This window comes from Eschrichtius robustus, chromosome 7 (assembly GCF_028021215.1).
Source record: "Eschrichtius robustus isolate mEscRob2 chromosome 7, mEscRob2.pri, whole genome shotgun sequence".
NCBI classification, from domain to species: Eukaryota; Metazoa; Chordata; class Mammalia; order Artiodactyla; family Eschrichtiidae; genus Eschrichtius; species Eschrichtius robustus.
The window spans coordinates 102084854-102110788 of NC_090830.1; the positions used below are offsets into that span (position 1 = coordinate 102084854).

General features: G+C 42.1%; 1 protein-coding gene across 4 annotated transcripts in view; it reads right to left on the bottom strand.

The window, feature by feature from the left end:
• SLC16A12 (solute carrier family 16 member 12) overlaps positions 1–25935 on the bottom strand; it is a 93534-nt gene that overhangs the window by 61139 nt on the left and 6460 nt on the right. The window contains exon 1 of one of the 4 annotated variants that reach the window (XM_068548170.1): positions 15807–15946. The exons of the other annotated variants lie outside the window; for them this stretch is intronic. The gene's annotated coding sequence lies outside the window, so the exon portion shown is untranslated. Of the gene's footprint in view, positions 1–15806; positions 15947–25935 lie in introns of those variants that run through there. 4 annotated transcript variants of the gene reach the window in all.

Sequence of the window (25935 nt, forward strand, 5' to 3'; positions counted from 1 at the left end):
TTTAAAAAATTCGCCCCCCACACCCTGAGACAATTAGCCTCCCCATCTCCACTGGGGGGAGAATGGTGTTTACTCTGTGGAAATGCTACACACTATGTTATTGGGAACAGCAGATACAGTTGGGAGTGCAGGGGGAAGGTGAGGCGCCATATGAAAACAGGGGATTAAATGAAAACCATACTGAAAGGTGAGATACCCTGTCCCCAAACCCAGGTCTCATTGGACTCCCAGAACACTAGCAGCCAAGCTTCTGACCTCAGGGCAAATGACTGAGATGTATCTTTGGAGAAACCGACCAAACTGAGAGCAAAAGTGCTAACCCTTGGGAGATGCAGGAACTACATCCAGCAAAACGGCTGGATCCAGAGCTCCTCATTCATAATGCAGCTTGCCAATTCACCAATTCTTCCATCCAATCAGCTTTTTAGCATCTCGCTCTTAAATGAATAGACAACCACAGATCACCAGATAATTAAAAGCCTCTAATATAAAAGCTCGGATAGAGGGAATCAGGAGGGGAACGGCGGGGGAAATGAACTCAGAGGAAACAAGGACAATGACAATTCAGTGCATGAAAGAGAAGGACAAGGTCAGGAAAGAAAATTTTTTTTTAAAAACTTTAGTTGATATCTTCAAAAAGATAGAGAAAAGATAGTGCACAAATGAAACAAGAAATGGAGGCTATAAAAAAGAAACATTCAGGAACCAAAAAAGAACTCTTGGAATTAAAAACATCATAGTGGAAATTTAAAATTTAATGGAAGGATTGGAAGACAATGTTTAAGAAATACCCCAGAAAGGAGACAAAACCACAAAAATATAGAATATTAGAGAGAAAGAATAAGAAAGTTACTACATTGGTTCAGAAGATCAAACATTCAAGTAATAGGTATCCCCAAAACAGAGGAAACAGGAAGAAATACATGATGAAAGAAACACTACAGAAACATGTTCCACATTTGAGTGTCCAACAAAATTAATGAAAAACCCCACAGCTCCCAATCTCACACCATTTACAAAAATCAATTTCAGGTGTATTATACAACAAAATATGAAAAACAAAATGATTAAGCTTTAAGAATATAATATCTTCATGAGCTGGAGGTAGGGAAAGAATTCTAAAACAGAGCTCAGAAAGCCCTTAATCATGATGGGAAGAACCCTGATATATTTGACTGCATTAAAATTAAGAACTTGTGTTCATCAAAAGATATGATTAAAAGAGTAAAAAGACAAGACAGAAAGTGGAAGAATGTATCTACAACATATATAACCGACAAAGGGTTCCTATCAAGAATATAAAAGACACCCCTATTAATCAATATGATTAATAGGACAATCCAATAGAAAAAGGACCTGGACAGGCAATCCACACAAATGGAAATCCAAGGGCCAATGAGTACATGAAAAGATGCTCAACTTTATTTGCAATCAGATATACAAATTAAAAACACAAGATGGGTGTGAGCCCTAACGTAAGCTATGAACTTTAGTTAATCATAATCATAATAATAATGTATCAGTACTGGTTCATCAATTGTATCAAATATTCCACACCAATGCAAGATGTTAATAATAGGGGAAATCATGGAGGGGCAGAGAAAGAGTATATGGAAACTCTATACTTTCTCTTCAATTTTTCTGTAAACCTAAAACTGCTCTAAGAAATAAAGTCTATTAATTAAACACAGACACACACACACACACAATGAGATACCACCATACATGCATCACACTAACAAAAAATGTTAAAAGTTTGGCGATACCAAGCGTTGGCAAGGATGCAGAGCAATGAGAACTCTCGTACACTATTGGCGGAAGTGTAAATTGGTACAAATATTGTGGAAAACCACTTGGCATTATCTAATAAAGTTAAAGACAGGATTTCCACATGACTGCTCCTAAGTGTATACCAACAGAAATGCATATACAAATGTATGAGAGCACATGTATGAGAGTGTTTATGCAGGCATTTCTGATAAAAACCCCAAACTGGAAAAGCCCAAATGTCTATCAATATTAGTAATTCGAACAAAGGAATACCATGTTGCGATTAAAATGAAAGAACCGCAGCTACATGCACCTATAAAGGTGAATCTCAGAAACCCTAATAATAAGTGAAAGGAACAAGTCCCAAAGTAATATGAACAGTGGTATTCCATCCTCAAAAATTTTATAAAATTTTATAAAACTAAATTGTATTATTTAGAGACATCCAAAAGCGAAGTCCACAAAACATAGGACAGTGGTTACCAGGTTGGGGGAAGGAAACGTAATCAAAGAGATCCAGCGCACAAGAAGTGGGGCTGGAGGCGGAGTGTCTTCTAAGATATTGGCAATGCTCTATTTCTTAATCTAGGTGGAGTTACATAGAAGAAAAAAAAAGAAAAAAAGAGCAAAACGCTTTGAAAATGTAACTAGCCCCTCTGGTTTTTTAGCTTTTGGTCTCCAGATCAGTCATTCTCACAGCAGCCAAGTCAGAACATCAGTAAGCAAAGTTCTAGGGCCAGGAGGGACTAGGTCCTTCAAATACTTTCATAGAACTCTGTGAACTGTTCTATTCTCCCTCCGCCTTCATAAAGGGTCCTTCAGAGAGCTCTCTGGTTGAACCAACTTTGTAAAGTGAGGGTAGTTGGCAATGACGAGGGCACCAACAGGACTCTGACACCAACAAGACTCTGACAGTTAAAAGCAAAAGGATATGATCAACTCTAAGCAAAAGTTTTCTTAGTGATTTCAGGATTTATTACGCGAGTGGCAAGAAATTTAGGAACCGTCTTTAACCTGATTGGTGGCATTAAGATATTTGAAAGAAAAAAATGTATATACAGAAAAAAAGAGTGGGATTGAGCATGGATAAATGGGCAAAAGGAATAAAATATTATAAATAAATAATATAAATAAGTAAATAACATAAAATACAAGAGAAGAGGGACTGTGCATAGGTCCACTTTGATACTGAACTGGAAACTAGGGGTTACGATCAATCCATTACAATGAAAAAAGTGTTCTGAAACAAAAAAAAAAAGTATAAATTACAGCCTGACCCACCTGCATGGAGCCCAGGGATTCAGAAAGAGCTGAGAAAAGCATGGTTCTAAAGCTTACAACTCCCTTCTACCTGCTGGACAGGAAGTAAACTCCTTTTATGGTTGCAGCTGCATGTCAGGGAGGTTGAGCACTGAATCCTCAGGAAGTTCTGACACTTTGTGAGCTGGGGAGGGAGCGAAACTAAGGGAGAGGAGGCTTGCGTGCCTCTACCTCCAATCTGCACTTTAGTTAAAGAGTATCCACGCGCTGTGTCTGCTCAGAATTAATGTGTTTGGTCATGCGCCCTGTTGATAAACACTTTCCCCATGGGTCAAGGAAAATATCAAGCTTCTTTGGTTTTATTTATTTATTCTTAAAGAATACAGGTAGAAACAGGAAATTCAGAAGTTAACATATAGTATTCATAGCAATAAGAAATGTATATTATTCTTAAATCGAACTACAGTATATTGCATTTTTTTGTATCAAATTTCTGAAAACTCTGGGGCTTCCTTGGTGGTCCAGTGGTAAAGAATCCCCCTTCCAACGCAGGGGAGGCAGGCTGGATCCCTGGTCGGGGAACTAAGATCCCACATGCCACAGGGCAACTAAGCCCACACGCCACAACTACTGAGCTTGCGTGCCTCGATGAGAGGGCCCGCGTGCCACAAACTACAGAGCCCACACACTCTGGAGCCCATGTGCCACGACTAGAGAAAGAAAACCCACAAGGCACAACTAGAGAGAAGCCCGTGTGCCGCAACTACAGAGAAACCCGAGCAGACCGCGTGCTGTAACGAAAAGATCCTGCGTGTCTCAACAAAGATCCCGTGTGCCACAACTAAGACCCGACACAGCCAAAAAAAATAAGGAAAATAAATAAATAAAATAAATAAATATTTTTAAAAAATTTTCTGAAAACTCAAAGACCAGGTCTTTTCAGCAGAGGTAGAAAAGTATAATGGTGAATAGGGGTAACTGGAAAGCACAGGGGGAAAATTCCACATGGTGCAGGGAAAAGAGCGCTGAATTAGGGTCTCAGGAACCAAAGTTTCCCTACATGCACACAGCTGGTTAGAGGCAGAATGGAGTTAAATTTGGATCTCCTGACTCCTAATCTAGCACACATCCTATTACATGCTATTGCTACCCTGTGTACAGCTACTGATTGAAGGATTAGAAGTGTGTAGACGTCGGAAAGAGAAAGACCCACTGACAGACGCATGGATAAAGAAGTTGTGGTACATATATACAATGGATTATTACTCAGCCATAAAACGGAATGAAACTGGGTCATCTGCAGAGACGTGGATGGACCTAGAGACTGTCATACAGAGTGAAGTAAGTCAGAAAGAGAAAAACCAATATCGTATATTAATGCATATATGTGGAATCTAGAAAAATGGTACAGATGAACCCGTTTGCAAGGCAGAAATAGAGACATAGACGTAGAGAACAAACGTATGGACACCAAGGGGGGAAAGGAGGGGATTGGGAGATTGGGGTTGACGTATATACACTAACTAATATGTATAAAATAGATAACTGATGAGAACCTGCTGTATAGCACAGTAGAAACTAACACAGCATTGTAAAACAACTGTACCCCAATTTAAAAAAAAAAAAAAAGAACAGAGAGAGAAAGAGAAAGAAAACCCAAAATGATTTCATTAAGAGCATGTTTCTCTGAAGACCCTTTCGGGACTTCCCTGGTGTCACAGTGGTTAAGAATCCGCCTGCCAATGCAGGGGACACAGGTACGAGCCCTGGTCCGGGAAGATCCCACATGCCGTGGAGCAACGAAGCCTGTGCGCCACAACTACTGAGCCCACGTGCCACAGCTACTGAAGCCCGTGTGCCTAGAGCCCGTGCTCTGCAACAAAGAGAAGCCACCGCAATGAGAAGCCTGCACACTGCAACAAGGAGTAGCCCCCGCTTGCTGCAACTAGAGAAAAGCCCGCGCGCAGCAATGAAGACCCAACGCAGCCAAAATAAATAAATAAAATAAATTTATTAAAATAAAAAAGAAGACCCTTTCTAGTAAGATATAAACTAACATTTTCCTATTGAGGTCAGAATTATATTTTATGTATGCATGTGAACTACATATTTATTCCCCCCAAATTGTAAATTATAAGGGCACACAGGCTACATAAGATAAAGCTAAAAGTAAGTACAATTTTTATTTTATCTACTTCTGTACTATTTGAAAATTTAATAAGAAACAAGTACTACTGTTAACACCCAGTAAAAATATAGTGATATTTCTAGTTCAACTGACTGAGATTAATTACATTAGCTATGAGCTCTCATTTACATACGACTGGCTGAAGTGTAATTCCTGACAAGGGGAGTCGTTCCAGATATATAGTTACAGTTATGTGAACAAAATAATTTGTAAAACTATGTATGATCTACCACATTTTTATCAAATACACATAATATGTAAAATATCTACAAAACATCTGGAACATTGTATAAAATGGAACAAAGGAGAATGTTAATTCAGGTAAAATCAATCCACTTCCTATGGGGAGGCCACAAAAGTTGGCCTTAAAATTTCTAGATATAGCCAATAAAGGAAAACCCAGCCAGATACATGATTTGTAATGTCTATAAGGTAATGACAAACCAGCTGAACTAAAGCCAGACAATTTTTCCTAACAGTAATAATAGTGTGCTTACATAGTGCCTACCATATGCCGGGGCACCATTCATTTAATCTTTTCTACGATGACCCAAGTGAGTGCTAAAACTGCTAGTGCCATTGTAAAGATGGGGAAATGGAGGCACACAGAAATTAATGAGTGACTCACCAAAGGTCACACAGGTGTTTAAACCCTGCCTCGAGTGCTGGCTCCAGAGTCCCCACAAATTCCATTTGAGGCTGGAATTCAGACAGAGTGACTTTTAGCCGCTACAGTATCTTTCCTCAATCCCTCATAGGGAAAAAAGTGTGATGTAAGACTAACACCCTCAAGAGCATTCTTACAGCAGGCACAGTGCCACAGTTTGGAGGGCTTTTTAGATTGGACCATAAATGTCCAGTTGGATGGAAGGTGGCACTATTTATCGGACCACCTCACTCCCCTCCTTAAAACACTCCAGTGGTTTCTCCATTGCCCTGAGAATACCACCTATCCTCCTTATAACATACAAGGCCTTGAAGGACCATCTTCGTACCTTCAAATGTCACCTCTTACCACTCTTCCCCTCAGTCATGCTGAAGCAGCTTCCCACGTCTTCTGTCTGTTCTCTGAACATGCTAAACTCATTTCTGCCTCAGGGCCTTTGCACTTGCTCTTGCTTCCCTGGAATACCCCTCCACCCCCATGGTCTTGACAAAAATGGCTCTTTCTTGTCATTCAGACCTCAGGTCAAATGTCTCTTTCTAAGAGGGCCCTTCCCCACCATAACAATGCATGATACCCCCTGTCCCCACAACCTCTAAATTAGACTGTTTCATTTTCTTCGTAGCACAGTTATCACTATTTGAAGCTGTCCCATTCATTAATTTGTTTACTGTTTGTCTTCACTACAAAACCACAAGCTCTATGAGGGAGGGAATCTTTTTTTTTTTAACATCTCTATTGGAGTATAATTGTTTTACAATGGTGTGTTAGTTTCTGCTGTATAACAAACTGAATCAGCTATACATATACATATGTCCCCATATCTCTTCCCTCTTGCTTCTTCCTCCCACCCTCCCTATCCCACCCCTCTAGGTGGTCACAAAGCACCGGAGGGAGGCAATCTTGCCTGTCTTATTTACTGCTGGATTCCCAGCACCTAGAACATACCTAACATATAACAGGTCCTGAGTAAACAAACATTTATTGAAATTGAAAAATTAATTGAAGACAACGTGATCCTTACCGTGTTGCTTTGCATTTCAGTTACTTAGGCTGGCTACTCACACGGCCCAGACCCTCAACTGCTTGAAAGCCCTGCTTCAGTTAGGGCGGTGTAGGGAGTACACAGCCTGCACAACCACCATTTGAGGCTGGAATTCGGGCCAGAGTGACGCTCCCAGAAATATTCCTGGTCCAGCTGCGAACTAGAGGCCACTGGCATTCACCAGCTGGTGGGCAACACTCCTGAGCAGAGTTAAGCCGCTTGCCCAGGAGTTTGCAGCATTGCAGAGCCTCACACTGGAGAGCTATCCAAAATGTGCCAAGTGCCTGGAGCCCTTGGGATTAGAGAAGCAAATAAACATCAATCATCTTGGCCATACATCCGCCGGGCATCGATACAGTTGATACCACTTCCATAAGGAGTATGCATTTAAGTTTCCAGCTGTCAAATCACACTGGCTGCCACAGACTGAGACCAACACAACGCTTGTAAGTATTAATTTGGCAGAGGACAAAGAAGTCCCTGACTTTGTATCACTTAGGCCTCCATCTGTCCAAAGAAGCCAGCAGTCAGCTTTCTCTTATCCCTTCATCAATGATTGAAAAGATGAGGAGCGACAGTGACGGGCAAAACTTGCAGGAAACATGTGCTCTACCCAAGGTCAAAACCACAAGCGGAGGTCAGGTCAGGGGGTTCCTATTTGGTACTAAGGACCCTGTCAAACCAGACACGTGCTTAGTTCATTTCTCTCTGATGAACGTTCTCAAAAGCAGCCCCATGTCATTCAAAACAGCAGGCATGAAGGACGATGAAGCAACACTCTCTTTCTATAACAAATCTTAATAAATGATAACCTATCAAATGATTTGTTTCTCACATAACTGACTTCTACCTTTTTTTTTTTTTTTTTTTTTACATTATTTTCCCTTGACATTAAATATACCTCACTAAAGTGGTAGGTCCTTGACTAGCCTCATTACATAAACATAACCTTGTTTTATTTGAGAAAGATTTTAAAATAAGGTGGTCAAAATGTGCTTCAGCATAAAAGAAAACTCACAAACAATTAATGTAGTGCCATGCAATCCATGGTTGTTATGCCATTCCTACTTAGAATTATAAAAGGTCCCTGTAAAATCCCATTAACCTGAGAAGAACCTCTGTTCATGGCTCTGTGCCTTCTCCAAGTGGAAGCACAGAGTGATTAAGTAGATGAAACATGAAGTGATTTCACGCCCAGAGGGTAGACAGAGAAGGGCGCGTCCGGAAGTGCTTGGAGCACATGGATTTCTAAATGTGTGTAAAGAAAGTAGAGACACGAATAGATGAGTCATGGGCAGTGACCCGTAAAGGCCACGGGGGCCATGTGGGCTGGAGGAGGTGTCACTGCAGAGTCACTGGAGAAGACAAGCCCCGGGTCAGATGGAAAGGGGCTTGCAGGGGAGTTTGCAATTGTCCTCATATGATTTGGACCACTAAGGCCTGTGCTGGGCCGGGGCATCGGTGATGGAAGCGAACGGCAGCCCTTGGAAGAGGCTTTGCAGGAAGGCGAGGCCACGTGCCCGAAGGGTGGAAAGGAGGGAGGAAGGCGACAGAAAGCCAAACCGCAAAGTCATTGACTGCTTCTCTTTTGAGAAGTTTGGGAGAAAACCGAGCACAAGAAATGTTGAGATGAAATGAACAGCGATGTCTTATCCAGATGTAGTGTGATTAAGAAGTGGAATCACTCTTGGGCCTCCCAGATACACAATCTGTCCTCCGCATCACCTGCTTCCAGCTCTATGAGGCCCCAAATTTAGTCATCACATCTTACCACTGTTTCTTGTACCCACACAAAACCAGCACAAGTCCTAACAGCTCAAGTTGGGACCATTCCAACAGTCTCTCTGACTTTGCTGCAAATTCTTGGCCCTCAGACTAGGCAGCCAGAAATCATCTTGTCAAGAGAAAACAAACCAAAAAGAAAAAAATCTCCCAGAAGAGGTCACTGATAATTGATTAAAACAGTCAATCACGTGTAAAGAGGCCCTTAACTAGTGCCTTTCCTTATCACCTGTCCCCTGGTTCATCACTCTCTCTATCCCTAAAAAAAACCCCCCAAAAACCAAAAAAACAAAAACATACTTTGTAACCCACCCTTTTGCCCCGTAGGTGATCAAATATAGTAACTGGAAAAAAAAAAAAAAGAAATAAATTATATTATTGTAAACTGGATAAGCCTGATTTTCATAAAGGTAGTAGTAATTTGCTCCATGAAAGGATTCCTTTCAATTCTTTCTGAATTGGTACATATGTAATCTTTACTGCTGTTTCAGCTGACACAGGCACTTGCTATAAGCCATAAAACTCTTTGGAAAATTACAAAATATATAATTTCACAGAATAGGAAGAAAGCTGCCTCCCCTTTCATTTGTAATCAACCAAGATGACCAGTCAAAACCTTGCTGAGTCAACCTACCTAAAAAGGAGATTTCTTTGTGCTAAAAATCAAAATGAGGGAAGAAGATGCACTTGGGCACCAGAAAGCCACATGCTGAGGCCTGGTTATAACAATATCTGTAGTCTAATCCACTGCCAAGAAGCCCTGTGTCTGCTTCACTGGGCAGAGGAATGTGTGGCAGCTGGGCCTCCAGCACTGGAGCATCTGTGGAGGGCCTCCACCCATGGACAGTGGCAATGCGACAGGTGCAGCATCAAGTCCAAAGTCAGCAAGTAGGAGGACTCACGTGAAGGCTTCACAGTCAAGGGCAAACGGGAGGTACTGTCAACCTCTGAATTCATACAGCTTGATTCTGAGTTTCAAGCGTTTTTAATCACACATATTATACCTGCTTCATGCGGATAAAGGAGAGAATAGAGCAAGAAGACGATAACAAAAATCAGCTACATCCTGCCAACTAATAGGCACTGCTTTTATTTGGAATGAATAAATCCTTTGAGTTTTTTTTATATTACATATGTATGTAAATACAGTTTTAAAAAACAAAACTGAGAATTCACACTCATTACCATGGCCATTATTAAAAACAAAAACAAAAAAGTTAGCAAGTGTTAGTAAGGATGTGGGGAAATTGGAACCCTTGTGTATTGCTGGTGGGAATGTACAAGAGTGCAGCAACTATGGAAAACAGGATGATGGTTCCTCAAAAAATTAAAAATATATAGAATTACCATATGATCCAGCAATTCCACTTCTGGGTATATACTCAAAATAAATGAAAGCAGGGACTTGAACAGATATTTGTACAACCACGTTCATAGCAGTATTAGTCACAATAGCCAAAAGATAGAAGCAACCCAAGTGTCCAGATGAATGGATAAACAAAATGTGGCATATGTACACAGTGAAATACTATTCAGCCTTAAAGAGGAAATTCTGACCCATGGTACATCTCAGATGAACCTTGAAGACATTATATGAAATGAAATAAGCCAGTCACAGAGGTACAAATACTGTGTGATTCCACTTATGTGAGGTACCTAGAGTGGTCAAATTCATAAAGACAAAATGAGAATGGTGGTTGCCAAGGGCTGGGGGAGGGAGAATGGGGAGTTATTGTTTAATGGGTATGGAGTTTCAGTTTGAGATGATAAAAAATGTTCTGGAGGGACTTCCCTGGTGGCGCAGTGGTTAAGAGTCCACCTGTCAATGCAGGGCACACGGGTTCCAGCCCTGGTCCCGGAAGATCCCACATGCCATGGAGCAACTAAGCCCGTGTGCCACAACTACTGAAGCCCGCATGCCACAACTACTGAAGCCCGCGTGCCTAGAGCCCGTGCTCCGCAATAAGAGAAGCCATGGCGGTGAGAAGCCCACACACTGCAACGAAGACCCAATGCAGCCAAAAATAAATAAATTAATTAATTTTAAAAAATGTCCTGGAGATAGATGGTGATGATAGTTGCATAACAGTGTGAATGTACTTTAATGTCACAGAACTATACTCTTCTTTGTTTATTGAAGTATAGTTGATTTACAAAGTTGTGTTAGTTTTGGGTGTACAGCAAAGTGATTCAGTTATACACACACACACACACACACACACACACACATATATATATATTCTTTTTCAGAGTCTTTAGAACTATACTCTTAAAAATGGCTAAAACGGTAAATTTTACATTTTGTATTTTTTGCCAAAATTAAAAAAAAAAACACCATGATGATCCTATCTGTTAATTTGCTGTTTTTACTTCATTTGATACCATGGCTGTTAATAAAGGTACTCTGTCTGATCATTTAGACATGATTGCAAAGTATTTGACTGTATGAATGTACCATAATTGAGTTCACCAATCCTCTATTGTTGGACAGTTAGGCCGCCTCTGATTTTTCTCTCCCCAAAAGACGCTGTATGATTCAATCATGTGACATACCAGGTCACACTACATTCCTGATGATCTTTCTTTTGGACTCATTAAGGTCATTCACAAATATTCTGAAAATCTTGCACTTCAGTCAGCAAAATTTCCACACCATTAAAAAATATTTATTAACTACTTGTCCCTGTAATATATTAATAATTAATAACAAAGATAATGATTAATACTTAATTTTAAATATTTATTCAGTACTTGTACACTTTTTTTTTTTTTTGGCCGCATCGCACGGCACACGGGACCTTAGTTCCCCGACCAGGGATTGAACCCATGGCCCCTGCAGTGGCAGTGCGGAGTCCTAACCACTGGACTGCCAGGGAAGTCCCAGTACTTGTACACTTTCAAACTTACTATGGAGGAAAAAAGTTAGAAGTGTTACTAACTGAACATGACACCATGGGCAAGATTCAAAATACTTAACAAGAGGTGGATAAAGGCGCCAATCACTCAGAGGAGAGGCCAGCTGAACAATGGGTCAGCCAGACCAGTTAGCCCTGACTAACCCCAAAGAAACCATTTAACCAGGTGTATGGAGTAATACGGGAGTTCTAAAGCAAAAGTTTCTGAACAGACCCTATCTTTTGTTGGTTGCCCAAAGGAGAAAGCATAATTGGGAAAAGAGGAGCCAGACTCTGGACTGGTAAAGTTCAATACCCCTATGGGACCTCGAAGTGCACAGTCCAGAGGTTCTGTCGGATAAACTGGTCTAGAGCCTAGGAGAGAGATCTGGTGTGTAGATCAAATATACACTTGGAGGTCAGAGCACACAGTTGGTCACAGAGATCTTTAAAAGCAGGACTTTCAGACTTCTGTGGGTGTCTCCTGTTAATGGCAGAGTCAATTCAGCAGGTCTGGAGGGAGACTGAGATTTGCATTTCTGATAAGTTGGTGAGTGAGGCCTATGCTGGTCCCCAGACTACGAAATGAAAAACAAGGTGTCCTGAGGGTGGGTAGAAAAGGAGAGAGAGGGGGACTTTGAAGAACCCTGATCTTTAGGAGAGGATAAGAAGAGGAGGCTGCAATGAAATTGAGAAAGGTAAAAAGAAGTCCGAGAGAGCCTGGGGTCACTGAAGTCAAAGAAGAAAGGAACAATACTGCAACCCTGCTGAAGAGGTACTGAGCCTGTCTCAGTCCACTCGGGTTGTCACAACAAAATACCACAGACTGGGGGGCTGAAACAGCAAACATTTATTCTCCCACAGTTCTGGAGTCTGGAAGTCCCAGATCAGGGTGCCAGCCTGGTCGGTTTCTGGTGAGAGCTCTCTGCCTGGCTTGCAGAGAGCTGCCTTCTTGCTATGTGCTCACATGGCCTCTCCTTGGTGTGTATATGGAGAGAGAGGTATTTCTCTCTCTTCTTCTAGGGAAACTAATCCTGTCATGGGGTTCCACCTTCATGACCTCATCTAAACCTAATACCTCCCAAAGGCCCTACCTTCTTTTTTTTTTTTTTTAATTAATTTATTTATTTATTTATTTTTGGCTGCGTTGGGTCTTCGTTGCTGCGCGCGGGCTTTCTCTAGTCGTGACGAGCGGGGGCAATTCTTCGTCGCGGTGCGCGGGCTTCTCATTGTTGTGGCTTCTCTTGTTGCCGAGCACGAGCTCTCGGCTCGTGGACTTCAGTAGTTGTGGCATGTGGGCTCAGTAGTTGTGGCTCGCGGACTCTAGAGCGCAGGCTCAGCAGCTGCGGAGCGCGGGCTTAGTTGCTCCACGGTGTGTGGGATCTTCCCGGACCAGGGCTCAAACCTGTGTCCCCTGCATTGGCAGGCGGATTCTTAACCACTGTGCCACCAGGGAAGTCCCGGCCCTACCTTCTAATACTATCACACTGGGGGTTAGGGCTTCAACATATGAATTGGGGGGGGAGCACACAAACATTGCATCCCTAAAAGTGCCCACTGGACTTTGTGTAAATGTAAAGATACCCAGTAGGTGTTTGGCAGCAAGTTCATTGGATGATGTGATTACTTGAGGGTACACTGATTCATTATGACAACCCAAGACCACTTCTGTAATACTCATGACCTGTCAGCGCTCTCAGGCTCCCCCAGGTTGAGAATGCTGAGCCCCCGGCTCGGCAGAATTGCTGTGTCCCGGCTCAGGGCAGCACCCTCGACATAGAGGAGAAGGCAGGAGCTCCTGGGTGCACATGCCAGGAAGCTCCTCAAACAGGAGTCTAGGCCACAAACATTCACATCTCTAATACCTATTAATTTGCTAAAAACAGTCCCCCTGGGCACTACAGACTTCACAAAACAGTCAGAGTCAGAGGGCTCGAATCCCTGCCGGCAGCCTGCATTCTCTCTCTCTGAAACTATCAATTTTGCTTCACTTTACAGTCCCAGCAGAAGTTCTATTTGTGGAAATTGAAAATAAGTGCAGTCACAAATGCTTCTTATCCCCATATTCCCACAAGAAGCTCAAAGAAAAGGCACATGGTTTCCCAGCTCCAAGATCCCAGGCTTGTTATTCTAGTGACCTCATCAGTCACTCTGCAGAAAGCCCTGCAGAAAACCAGGCCTGCAAGAGCCCTGCTCCCCATAGAATGGCTTCCTGGGGGAGTTCCCAGCTCAGCTCACAGCTCTCTGGCCCTGGCCATGGGATCCACTGACTAGGGCGGTCATAAACTGCACTCAGCCATCATTAGTTAACCTCGGAAAGTCATCACAATCAATACAATGAGAGATGGGATTTTCCACAATGCTTCACTTTCAATTAAAATTAAAATTAAATAAACCAGGTGCTGCCTTGTAGAGCCAAAAATATTTTATAATTGTGATTATCTGGCAAATTAAGGCAAAAGCCCAAGCAGAATGCCAAAAAGAAGCTACCTTGACTTATAATTACAACAATCTCGCTTATCCAGACATATTAGCTAGCTATGTGACAAAGGGCTAAAAGCTAACAAAACTGAAATCTGTGCAATTTATTCACAGGAACACATCAATGAATCTGATTCATTTATTTATACTCTAGAGATAATTCTAACTGGCCTAATTATTTGTTTTTCAAGGCAGCAACAAATTAGAATGTAAACTCCAGGGCAGGGATTTTTGTTTGTTTTGTTCACTGATATATCCCTGACACCGAGAACAGAACTCAAGTATCTGATGGATGGTGAGAGAATGAACCTTTACATGTTCTCCTCAATTTTATAGCCCAGACCCACCTTATTATGTCACAACTCAGCTACTTCACACTTGAGCCCCAAAGACCTTTGATTTTGCAACCCCTGGTTTAAGTGCTATGACAGACCATTGGCTTGGAAATGAATATTCTAAGCAACTGATACAATTTCTTGTATGAAAAAAAATATTCCCCCTGTGATCTTGTTTCCACTGGTTATTTGCTTAGCACCTTGTTTTTACCAAAACAAATGTCCACCTTGTTTCCTACCAGATCGTAAACTCCTTCACACTAGTTATTGGGGCAAATTGGCTGAATTGAGCTGGAAAGGGAAATTTTAGCTCAGTGCCTAACCTTCACCATTTGAAGGCTCTCCAAACTGAACTCCACCTGGAGAGGAATAGAGTCTTGTAAAAACCTGATAAACAGAAACCTCAATTAAAGATTCAGGAGACCAGAAAGGGGAGCACTTATGCCCTGTGATGGTAACAGAGCTCAACACGAAGAAGGAAGACTCCTTTCCTGGCAACAGCTCAGCCAGTGAAAGGCCATGGACTCTGTTTACTAGAGCCCTGCCAACTTCCTTTTCCTCTCTATAAAAGAGCTCTCCTTCCCTGGCTGTGAGGGGACTTGCACGTGGCTCACCATGGTTGCAGACCCCAAACTGCAATTCTCTGCTGATCCTGAATAAACCCATCTTTGCTAGAGAAATATCTGGCAGTCTATTTGTTTTAGGTCAACAGTGTGAGTAATTGTTTTTAATCCCCTCATTACCCGGCATATCATAGGAACTAAGTGGCATTGTAATTTCCCATTTGAAACAGCACTTTTTTGGATTAACATTCTGTTCAAGTTACAACAGTTCTGTGGCCAATGTGATATTTCCAATAATGGCCAGGAATCCACTAAATCCATGACAGGCCAACAGTTCTTGCCGAGGCCTAATTCAAGAAAAATTCAAATGTTTAAGAGCCATGTTCTTTGTTTTTTAATTCAAAATGAAAATAGCTTATTGAGTTCTATCGGGAGAATGGGGAGATTAGAAATGTACATTCTCATAACCTAGAACACCAACTTTATTGAACAGAAGACTCTCACGTCCCTGTCTGAGCATCTCTAAGAAATAACCCTGCAGAGGTAGTTGGGCAGTTTTCTGATCTTTCATATTTATACAGAACTCTACCATTCACAAAGTGAGTTATTAGGCATTACCCATTCTCCAAACCACTCCTCAAGGGATTGATTACCACATTCCCACAACCCTAAAATAACAGAGATTGTAAGTTACCTCATGGACTTAGAAACAACTTTTCAGGAAGAAGGAAAAATTAAGAAACTCCAGGATATTAAATATATGCATCTACTGCCGATCACATCTTATTTCAGAAACATTAAAATGAGAAGGAAAAATAGTGTACCTTAGACTCGGGGAAGCTGAGACTAGAATCTTCTGATCTTCAAGTGACTTGCCCAAAGTCACTCCATGATTTGCCTACAGGACCAGGGCTAGGGGATCTTCATTTCTTTCGTGCAACAGTAGCTGAGCACCAATACATGCACGCGCTGGAAAAACAGAGATGAGCAGAGGCAGCCCGGGCCGTCCTCCCCACCTCTTACTGTCAGGGGCTCTGCTCTCTGCTTGGGCAAGGCAGGACAGAGCAAGGCAGAAAGCCAGAGCAGCACAGAGAGCCCTCCTTTCTCAAAAGAGTTGGCTGCCAGGACACTCCGTTGCTGCTACACCTGGGAGTATCTTGGTTCCCAGAGCCCAGCCCTCCAGCAGCCTCACCCAGGCAGGTCCCGGAGAGGACAATGCGTTCCTGAGCCCCACCTCTGCCCTCTCAGCAGTTCTGTCTGGCTGGAGACAGGCATGCCTGGCTCCTTTAGGTGATCTGTACACGCAGAGGAGGTGGCCAGGGAGCACACCCACCAAACCGTTAGCAGTGTAAACCTGGAGCATGGGAGAAGAGGGGGTGCGGTGGGGAAGCAGTATGCCCTTTATTCCCTTCTGTAAAGTCTAAATTATTTCAGAGGTGATTTTGAAAATGCAAATCTGGAAAAAGAAACCAAGAAAAGCAAATCTAAAATGTGCGATTTGGACATAGAAAGGTTTGGGTTGAAATCCAGGCTCTCCCATTGACTTGCTGTGTAACCACGTCTCCACTGTCTCCCCACTTCACAGCGTTGTTCCAAACGATTTAGTTGCTGCCGCTGGACTCTCTCCCCGTCCCCACCTCCACAGTCCTGGTCACACTGTGTGGTCAGTCTGTTAATGGGTTCTTCCAGGGCAGGGGGGGGGGTGGTCCCACTCTTTGCTTTTTCCTAATATCATACATGACACATTAGTGTTTAAAATTACCTGGGGAAACATATAGGCAGAGAACACGATTTATATCATATACGCTCTACTCTCAACTATGACTTTTAAAAATCTGTTTAAGAATAGTGGCAGTTCCTTCCTCTGACTTTCTGTTGCTACATAGCTTCATTCATCAATGTATCTTGTGGGCGGTGGCAAGACCTGGGGAGAAGTATTTTAGGAACTGTTGAAAGAATTACACTGGGTCATACGAAGGAGTCTTTCTACTTCCTCCTCAAAACCGGTAACAAATACTCCACGTTCATACTGCATCAACAAAAAAAACAGTATCTCTCACTTCATCTTTCCCATCAATTTACTCACAGAATGTCTAAGAGTATAGCAGAGGTCCCAGCATGAGGGCCAGAACCATGAATAAAAAGCAGATGTGTCTGAAAAACAGGACTTCAGGGAGTCGATCTGCAAGCAGATCAAGAGGCCTCATGAGCAGTAACTCACACTAAGGGAGGATAAACCAAGATGCACAAGTTGAGTTTCTCCCCTGAACTTGACAACTAATGGGGAAGAATTGACGTAGGCTGGATCTCCTCAAAATCCAGTGTAGGCTAAGCAATTCAAGCACTATTTTTATTAAAATTGCACAGGGGGCCCGGGAAAAAGTAAGTTATGTGGTATCAGACAGAACAGCTCAGATTTTCTGGTAATATTTTATGATCCCAGGCATATAAAACAGCAGAATGAAAAAACACATAATCCCCAAAAACATTACACGTGTGGCATTTTCACCACTCAAAAGCCTTCCATGAACTGATCAGGCAACTCATGTAAAAATTTCAAACTCTCACCCAGCTATTCTCCTTCAAAGAAACTACCATAAGGATATAAACCAAAATACAGAAAAAGTTCACTCCACAATGATGTTCAAAGCAGGGCAACGTGCAACATCAATAAAATGATGCCCCACACTTAACTGACTTCATTACCTGATAGGTCTCTGGACCGCAAAGCCTCAATACAATACAAATTCAGTCTTGACCTCTTCATGAGGCTCAGATGACACAAAATATACAAGAACCTGAGAAACTTTTGTAAATCCCTTTACTATTTCAAAAGCATAAATATGCAAAAAGCTTATACCTGGGGAAAGAAAGGAATGGTGGAAAGAAAAGCATCACGTGTTCTAAAAGTACACATAGACACAAGTGTTTTGCAAATCTCCAGAGCAGTGAGCCCTGAACTAGTGAGCTTAAGACAATCAGTGGCAGATAACAGAGAAATTGTCAGGGGCCTCACCGCCAGCTGCCACTACTCAGTCACAAAGCCCGAGGAAAGGGTAGTGACCCAACCCTTGCCAATGACTTGAGGAAAAGTCTTTAGGGAGATTCTGGGAAAGGTTTCCTCATTACTAAGGAGATACGAAGACACGGCTTCTCCCCTTCCACTGGGTGTCTCCTATCTCGATATGACCCTTCAAACTATTACCCATCTCGGGACCATGAGGGGAGTCAGGCTGAGGATGAAACCAACACGGGGCAGGAACAAAACCAAAAGAATCACAAAGAAACAAACTCAGAGCCAGACATTCTGCTCCTGGACTTTCTACTACACAAAGGAATTCTTTTCCTTACTAGTAAAGTCAGTCCAGGTTAGGGTTTCTGTTCCTTACACCCCAAAACATCCTACCTGATACATTATCTACATGTGCCACTTATGTATCAGACCCAGCTCACATATTTGTTTTCCCTATGCGGTAGCTCCATAACTTCACATGTGGGGATTTCTAAGCTTCCATCAGATGTAATTTTGATTTCCTGAAATCCTAAATGGGCACAAGAAAAAGGGAGACAGCGGTATGCACAGCTGTACAAAGGGAACACATACTGCTAGTTCCCATCACACGGCTAACTATAGAAGCAGAGGACACCACAGTGAGTCCCACTGAAGAGTCTCACTGAAGCTTCTGGCCCCTCTCCCATGACCCCCCCCCCCCCCCCCACGTATCACAACAAAGCTCGACATCTGGAAGCCTGATGATCTTCAGCTGCCTCTCTCTATCCAGAGAGTGTTGTACTGCACACGACCAGGAGAAAAAAAGAGGAGGGAGAAGGAAGGGGAAGAGGAGATTTCATCAGAGCACGTAGTCTTTTCTTTCCAGGGTGATAATGGCAATTTGGCTAAAACACCCAAAATTGCTTGTGAAACGTACCATCTTGTCAATTAACACCTCAAATTCTTTTTTCAAAAATTACAGTGCAAAATAGAAGCTATTCAACTGTTCTTTGACAATGTTCTTCTGAGACCATTGAGTGATGTTTATTGCATGCTAGGTATCAGCTAACCTTCTGTATCTTTCCCTAAAACCATAACACACTTGAGTTGCAGCTTTCTGAAGTCTAGACCAGTCCTTGGGGCTTCTCGGCACCATCCGCCCAGGAGAAGCAGGGTCTAGTCAACATCTACCCAACATCTCTGCGGATCTCAGCCTTGACCTTGACCTCGACCTCGTGAGATTTACCTCCAATCCACTTGAGTCATGTCCTCCCAAAGCCACACCATCAACCTATCATCACCTGTGCCTACCCTCACTTCTGAAATGCAGGGTTGTTGTGAGAATTAAGTATCCCTCTCTAACCCCAACTTTCCAACCTCCCCAAGTCTCCAGCTCCTCAACTTCTATTGCACCTGGTTTTCAACCTCCTTGAACCCTCAGGCCCCTGGTTCCTCCATTTTCTCCCATTCCATCAGCCTGTCCTGCTCTCGTATCCTTATCTTTAGAGGCTAGAGCTCATGATCCATCACATCAATTGCTCTCTTTCTGGCATTCCCAATCCTTCCAAGCCACCAGTCCCCAACTCCACATCAATCCAAATATCCAAACGTTTCCACTCCTATAAATGGTAAGGCAAGTTTTGCTAGAGCAAATCTTTCAACCTTGCAGATTAATGGCGCGACGCAATCATGATTTCTAACACAGGCTAAGTGCGTGGAGTGACTCAGCACCAATTTGTTGCACCAATTCCACCCACACATTGGTTCCTGGTTCTGCCTCTTAGTAGCTGTACAACCTCAGGCAAGTTGCTTAACTCTCTGTGCTTTAGTTGTCTCATTTGTAAAGTTAGGATAATAATTCCATCTTTACAGAGTTGTTGCAAGAAATTAGTGAGTTAATATATGTAATTTTAACAATGCTTAGAACATAAAAAGTGTCCAAAACTATTGGTACCAGTTACTATTTTAGAGAGAATTGGGGCCACTGGATAGGATTTCCCTCTATTTCCTTTCCTTCAGTTATTCTTCGAGTTTATTCACATCCATGTGCATCCTTATTTCTTTTCTGCCTTTCTCAAAGAAAGATGTGTCCACTTATATTTAATTTTTCTAGTTAATATCCCCCTCCTCTTTTCTATATTTTGAACCTAGACCTTTACACTGGGTCTTCTTTAGCCTATAAATTTACTCAAGTGTCTCTCATCTTGAAAGCAGAAAGGAAGAATGGGAGAAAAGAAAGAAGGGGACATAAGGAGAGAGAAGGGGCGAAAACTACCCTTCAGCCTTGCCACCCTTTCCAACTACCACCAATTACTTTCTTCCCTTCGCACTCCCAGCCTCTTAAGAACCTGTCTCCTCACCCCTGTCCTCATTCCCACCACCATGGAATGGAATTTGCCACCTGCCCTCCATACACACCACGCAAGCTATTTTTGACATTATCACCGATGGCTCCTAATTGCCAGTGGTAGCTCTGTCATCCTTAATTAACTGACCTCTCCGTAGCATCTGGCACTGCTGACTTCTCTCTCATTACTGAACTATTTCTCCCCTGAATTTCCATGACAGGAGGCTCTCCTGTTGAGCTTTCCTCCCCCTGAGACCTGTGCTTCTTACTTCTTTGGCTAGATCCTTCTTCCTCGGACCACTCATTAGATACTGTGTCATTTATTCCTTCATTCAACACATGTACTGAACACTTACCGAAGGGCAGGTACCATGACAGCTGCTGGAACCAGCTAAGCAGGGGCAGCTGAAACACAACTCCAGAGGGCACTACTCATGGTGAGACACAACGACTCAGACATCTGAGTGGTCCTTTCTGAAGTCGTGTGTGGCAGTGACACGGCTCGGGCCCTGCCCTCACACTTGGTATAGTGAAAAAGAACATGTAACTAGACAATCAGAGGACAAAAAGAAAGGTCCAGTGACCACGGTAGAATGTGAACGCACCCTAGTTACTCTCCACAATTTTTTGATCCATTTCACACTTCACTCTTCACACCCTCCCCAGGTAATTACATCCCATCATGTGATTTTAACTGAACCTAGTAGCCGAAGATGCCCAAATTTTGTATTATTTGCACAGAATATCATATTGCCTACCAAACATCTCTACCACATGCCCTAGAGGGCACCAAGCACCAAAAATATAAATAAAGCAAAAGTCTTACCATGAGGCATTAATCATTTCCCATTTGTACCACTTCAGCAGACCCCCTGGTTTATCACCCTCTTGGACTTTTCTTCAAGCCCCATTAAGAGTTATCTGTTTGAAACACAAGTTAATTTTATCACCAAACCCCCAGTCCTACCCAAATCCCCTGTGTAAAAGCTTTCAAGGATTACTCTTAGCGGCCAAAGCAAAATTGAAACTCCTTCTACCTTAGTGTGATACACAAGACGCTAAATGATCTAGCTCCTGCCTCCTCTTCTGGCATCTACACAGCCACATACGTACCCTGCACGTCAGACACCCCAAACCACCCTGAAAAACCATGTGGTTCTTTCAATCCACAGTGTCCTTTCCCACCTCATTGCCTTTGTACCTATTGTTCCTGCTGCCTAGAACGCCCTTCCTCTGGTTGCTCACCTCATGAATTTCTACATTTAATTGTTTGACCAATCTAGGCAGAGTTAAGTGCCTCTGGCTCTAAACTCCCATAGAAAGCAGTCACTACTGGGACTTATCACAGTGCAGTGATTCTTTATTGATACACCTGTCTCCCCTAGGATAGTGTAAGCCTTTGAGTAAGGACCCTGCCTATTCTCTGTGGGCCTTCAGCATCGGGGGCAGCAACTAGCACGTGCTGGGTACTCAGCCTGGTGAAGAGGTAAACTCACTCAGTTATTTTAACATTGTTTAATCACAGTATTTTTTAATTAGGGACTTTAAAGGTAATTAATTCTGTTTCATCAAATGTCTCTTCCCCAGAAGAGACTACTTAAGATTATTACATCTATAAAAGGCTAAACTGAAATTTTACCTTAATATACAGTAACCTGTCTTTGGAACCAAATAGGTATACTACTATGCAAGAATTTATAAAGAAAGCAGAATGGGCCAGGACACTTCTGAGATGACAATTTGGGGGATCAAATGACTCAATGTCATTTGAAATTTTAGTTAGACCTTCATTTCTAATAAAATTAGAATATATGGGACTTCCCTGGTGGTCTAGTGGTTAAGACTCTGCACTCCCAGTGGGGCCTGGGTTTGATCCCTGGTCAGGGAACTAGATCCCACATGCCGCAACTAAAGATCCTTCGTGCCACAACTAAGACCTGGTGCAGCCAAATAAATATTTTTTTAAAAATTAGAATATATGGTTGGCTATATTTTATTTTATTTGAATGTGGAAGATAATCAAAGAAGTCAACCTAAAGAAGTAAAAAGGAATAACCCATAGTAGAAGATAATGTAAAAAGAATACATACATTTATATGAATATGTATAACTGAATCACTTTGCTGTACATCTGAAACTAATACAACATTGTAAATCAACTATATTTCAAGAAAAAATTTTTAAAAAGAAGTAAAGAGAAGAGGAAAATGTGTGGGGCTTAATTTTTGATACAATGACCAGTCCCTTTATCATTGGAACACCCTTACTATTAAGTAAAATATTTTTGACAGTATCTTATTTATAATCATTTATTTATTCTTTACCCACGTACTTTGACTTTTTCTAAGAATGTTTATGAGTTTTTTAATTAAGTTATCACTGTTGCCTGGTGAGCCTTGTAACTAAAGTTGCCAAACAGCTAGCCAGCATGGAGGGCAGGGTCTGTGTCAATGAAACGAAAGGAAGCTTGGACCCAGGTGGAATGGACCTTACCCCTGGGTTCATTGGGATTACAACTAGAACCTGGCAGTCGCTGCTCTGATTACAAAAGAGAGAACAAAGACATGGGGGAGATATCTGGCTTTTAAAAGTCAAGAAACCACACTACTTCTTAAATCATTTTATGCCAAAAATACCACAATGGCTGTCTACACTGCCAAATCCACTAGCTAACCACTCAAGTTTATCTTCTCTTTCTGCACCTCAATACGCATATGGAAGAAGCCCAATAGTTTTGTGCAGGATATAGGATTTTTGAAGAGTGGGAGAACTTCCTTGGCTGGTTCCCACAGCCTGTGCTCTGACCCTACCAGGCTACCTCACCCACCCACATATACACTCGTGTTCCAACTCTTCCAACAGTTATGCACGAGCATATGTGGGGAAACAGCAAATTAAAATGTAAAAAGGAAACATCACTGACCAATGTGTATTGGGTTAATGTGAGTACGGAAGAGGGTACCTGACCTAGCACAGCTACTCCTCGGCATTTTATCTTTGACCCATTTCACTCTCTATAAACACTCCCCATGGGTAATTACACTTACACACACACACACACACACACACACACACACACACACACGCACAACTTAAACTGAGTCTCTATGCTGATGACTCCCAGTCTATATTTCTTGCCCAGAATATCTAACTGCTCATTTGGTTCTCTCTCCCCACAAGCATGAAGGATATAAAGTTAGTAAGACCCAAGTCTTCCCATTCTTTTTTCAACACAGATGCACAGTAGCAGCTAGAAACAATTAGGAGCTACCAGAACCACAAAAACCAAATTTGGCAGGGAAAGGAAAGCAGAAACGTAGATACACGTGGCCTAGGCATTTACAAACTTGTTTTTGCCAAGAAATCCTTTGTTCAAATAAAATCTTACTTGGAAACCCAAAATGTGAAATCAAGAATAGCCCACCTGCTCGGGTTGCAGAAAAAAACCACTGAAAGGAACCCTAAGCTGGACGCTGGACTCTTCCCGCCCACATTGTCCCCATGCCCCAGAACAGCCCCCGAGGCTCCTTGAAACTCTCAGAAATCTGCAAAACATAGTTCAAAAACTACTGGTCAAGATCCGTGAAGGTGCTACTTTTAATACAAAAATTAACAGCTTAAGCAGAGTTTGGGAAAGCTAACTGGTAACCATGCATGAGAACTTCCATGAGTATTAACAGATGCACACTACATATAAAATAGATAACCAACAAGGACCTACAGTACAGCACAGGGAACTATACTCACTATTTTGTAATAACCTATAAGGGAAAAGAATCTGAAAAAGAATGTGTGTGTGTGTGTGTGTGTGTGTGTGTGTGTGCGCGTGTGTGTGTGTGTGTATGTATGTGTATATATATATATAACTGAATCACTTTGCTGATTCAACAACACAACATTGTAAATTAACTATACTTCAATAATAAATAAATGAATAAAAAAATAAATAAAAGAACAAATGTCACTAAAAATAAAGTTGGTTCTAAGTAGTGAGACCTAGATCGGTCTTTTTCAGGTCCTACGTCAACCACCTCGCCACATTTTCTCAAAGACAGTAAATCCCAATGACAAGGAAAAACCTAAAATTAGTCATATTTTGTTTAAGTCACACAAGGCCAAGTTTAAACTGCTATCTTTCTTATAATATCTTTCTTATATAAAGTCCTATATTTTCAAAATCAATTTGGTACAATTAAATAAAAGGAAAAGTACCCTTTTATTTAAGGATTTATTTTATTTAAGAGGCAAATTTGAGCATTAGGATTAACAACTCAGTCAACTTAAGGAAACACATAATAAATAAGGACATATCTGTAAGTTATTATAGAGGAAACACATTGTTGTACAGGAAAACCCCAACTTACCGTCCTCAAGAAACAGACCTATATGACACCACAATCACCAAAAACATGAAGCAAGGTGGGCAGCTGATTGGTTGGTTGACTGTCATGATACCAAATTTGGTTGCTTTGGTTACTTTGACACTGTACACACATAAGCTGAGTGAATCTCACAGGGGGGAAAAATCAGTGGAAATTCACTTAACCATTAGAAAAGCTTCCCATTTACTTAGTGGACACTGTATAGAGAAATTACAAAGATCCAATATCATGTTTAATTTTTCCATCATAAAAAGACACTATAGGGCTTCCCTGGTGGCGCAGTGGTTAAGAATCCACCTGCTAATGCAGGGGACATGGGTTCGAGCCCTGGTCTGGGAAGATCCCACATAAAAAAAAAAAAAAAGACACTATACCAGCGATTTGTTTCAATAACATTTATTCTGAAAAAGCATAAAATGATTAAGTATTGTATCGATTGGTGGCCCTCAACCCTGGCTGCACATGAGATTCACCAGGGGAGCTTTCAAAATTCCTGATGCCCTGGATCCGTCCCAGAGCTACTGAATCAGAATTTCTGAGGGTGGCTTTTGGCACCAATAGTTTCTTTTCCTTCCCCAGGTTATTCTAATGTGTCACCAGGCTTGAGAGCCATTGATATAGTCTTGCATCAACTGATCGACTCAGTTGTCAAACACCAACACGAACAAACCATTCCTTTTTTTTTTTTTTTTTAATATATCACTTGAAGAAACAGTCTGGCATGACTGCAGTTTTTTGTTGTTTTTTTTTAAACTTTTTTTGGGTTTATTTATTTATTTATGGCTGTGTTGGGTCTTCGTCTCTGTGCGAGGGCTTTCTCTAGCTGTGGCAAGTGGGGGCCACTCTTCATGGCGATGCGCGGGCCTCTCATTATCGCGGCCCCTCCTGCAGCGGAGCACAGGCTCCAGACGCGCAGGCTCAGCAATTGTGGCTCTCGGGCCCAGTTGCTCCGCGGCATGTGGGCTCTTCCCAGACCAGGGCTCGAACCCGTGTCCCCTGCATTGGCAGGCAGATTCTCAACCACTGCGTCACCAGGGAAGCCCAACCATTCCTTTTTGATAGCAGCGATGCCTGTGAATTGGGCTCCTCTGGCTCGTGACTAGTTAATAATGATGGGTGAGGCTGCTTTCTGCTAGTTGTCTGGTTGACCCATATCTGACTGAAGAGGCTGCACTCTCTTCTCCTTTAAAGCAGATCTAACTTTGTTGTGAGTGTGGGTTTGGGGTTTTTTT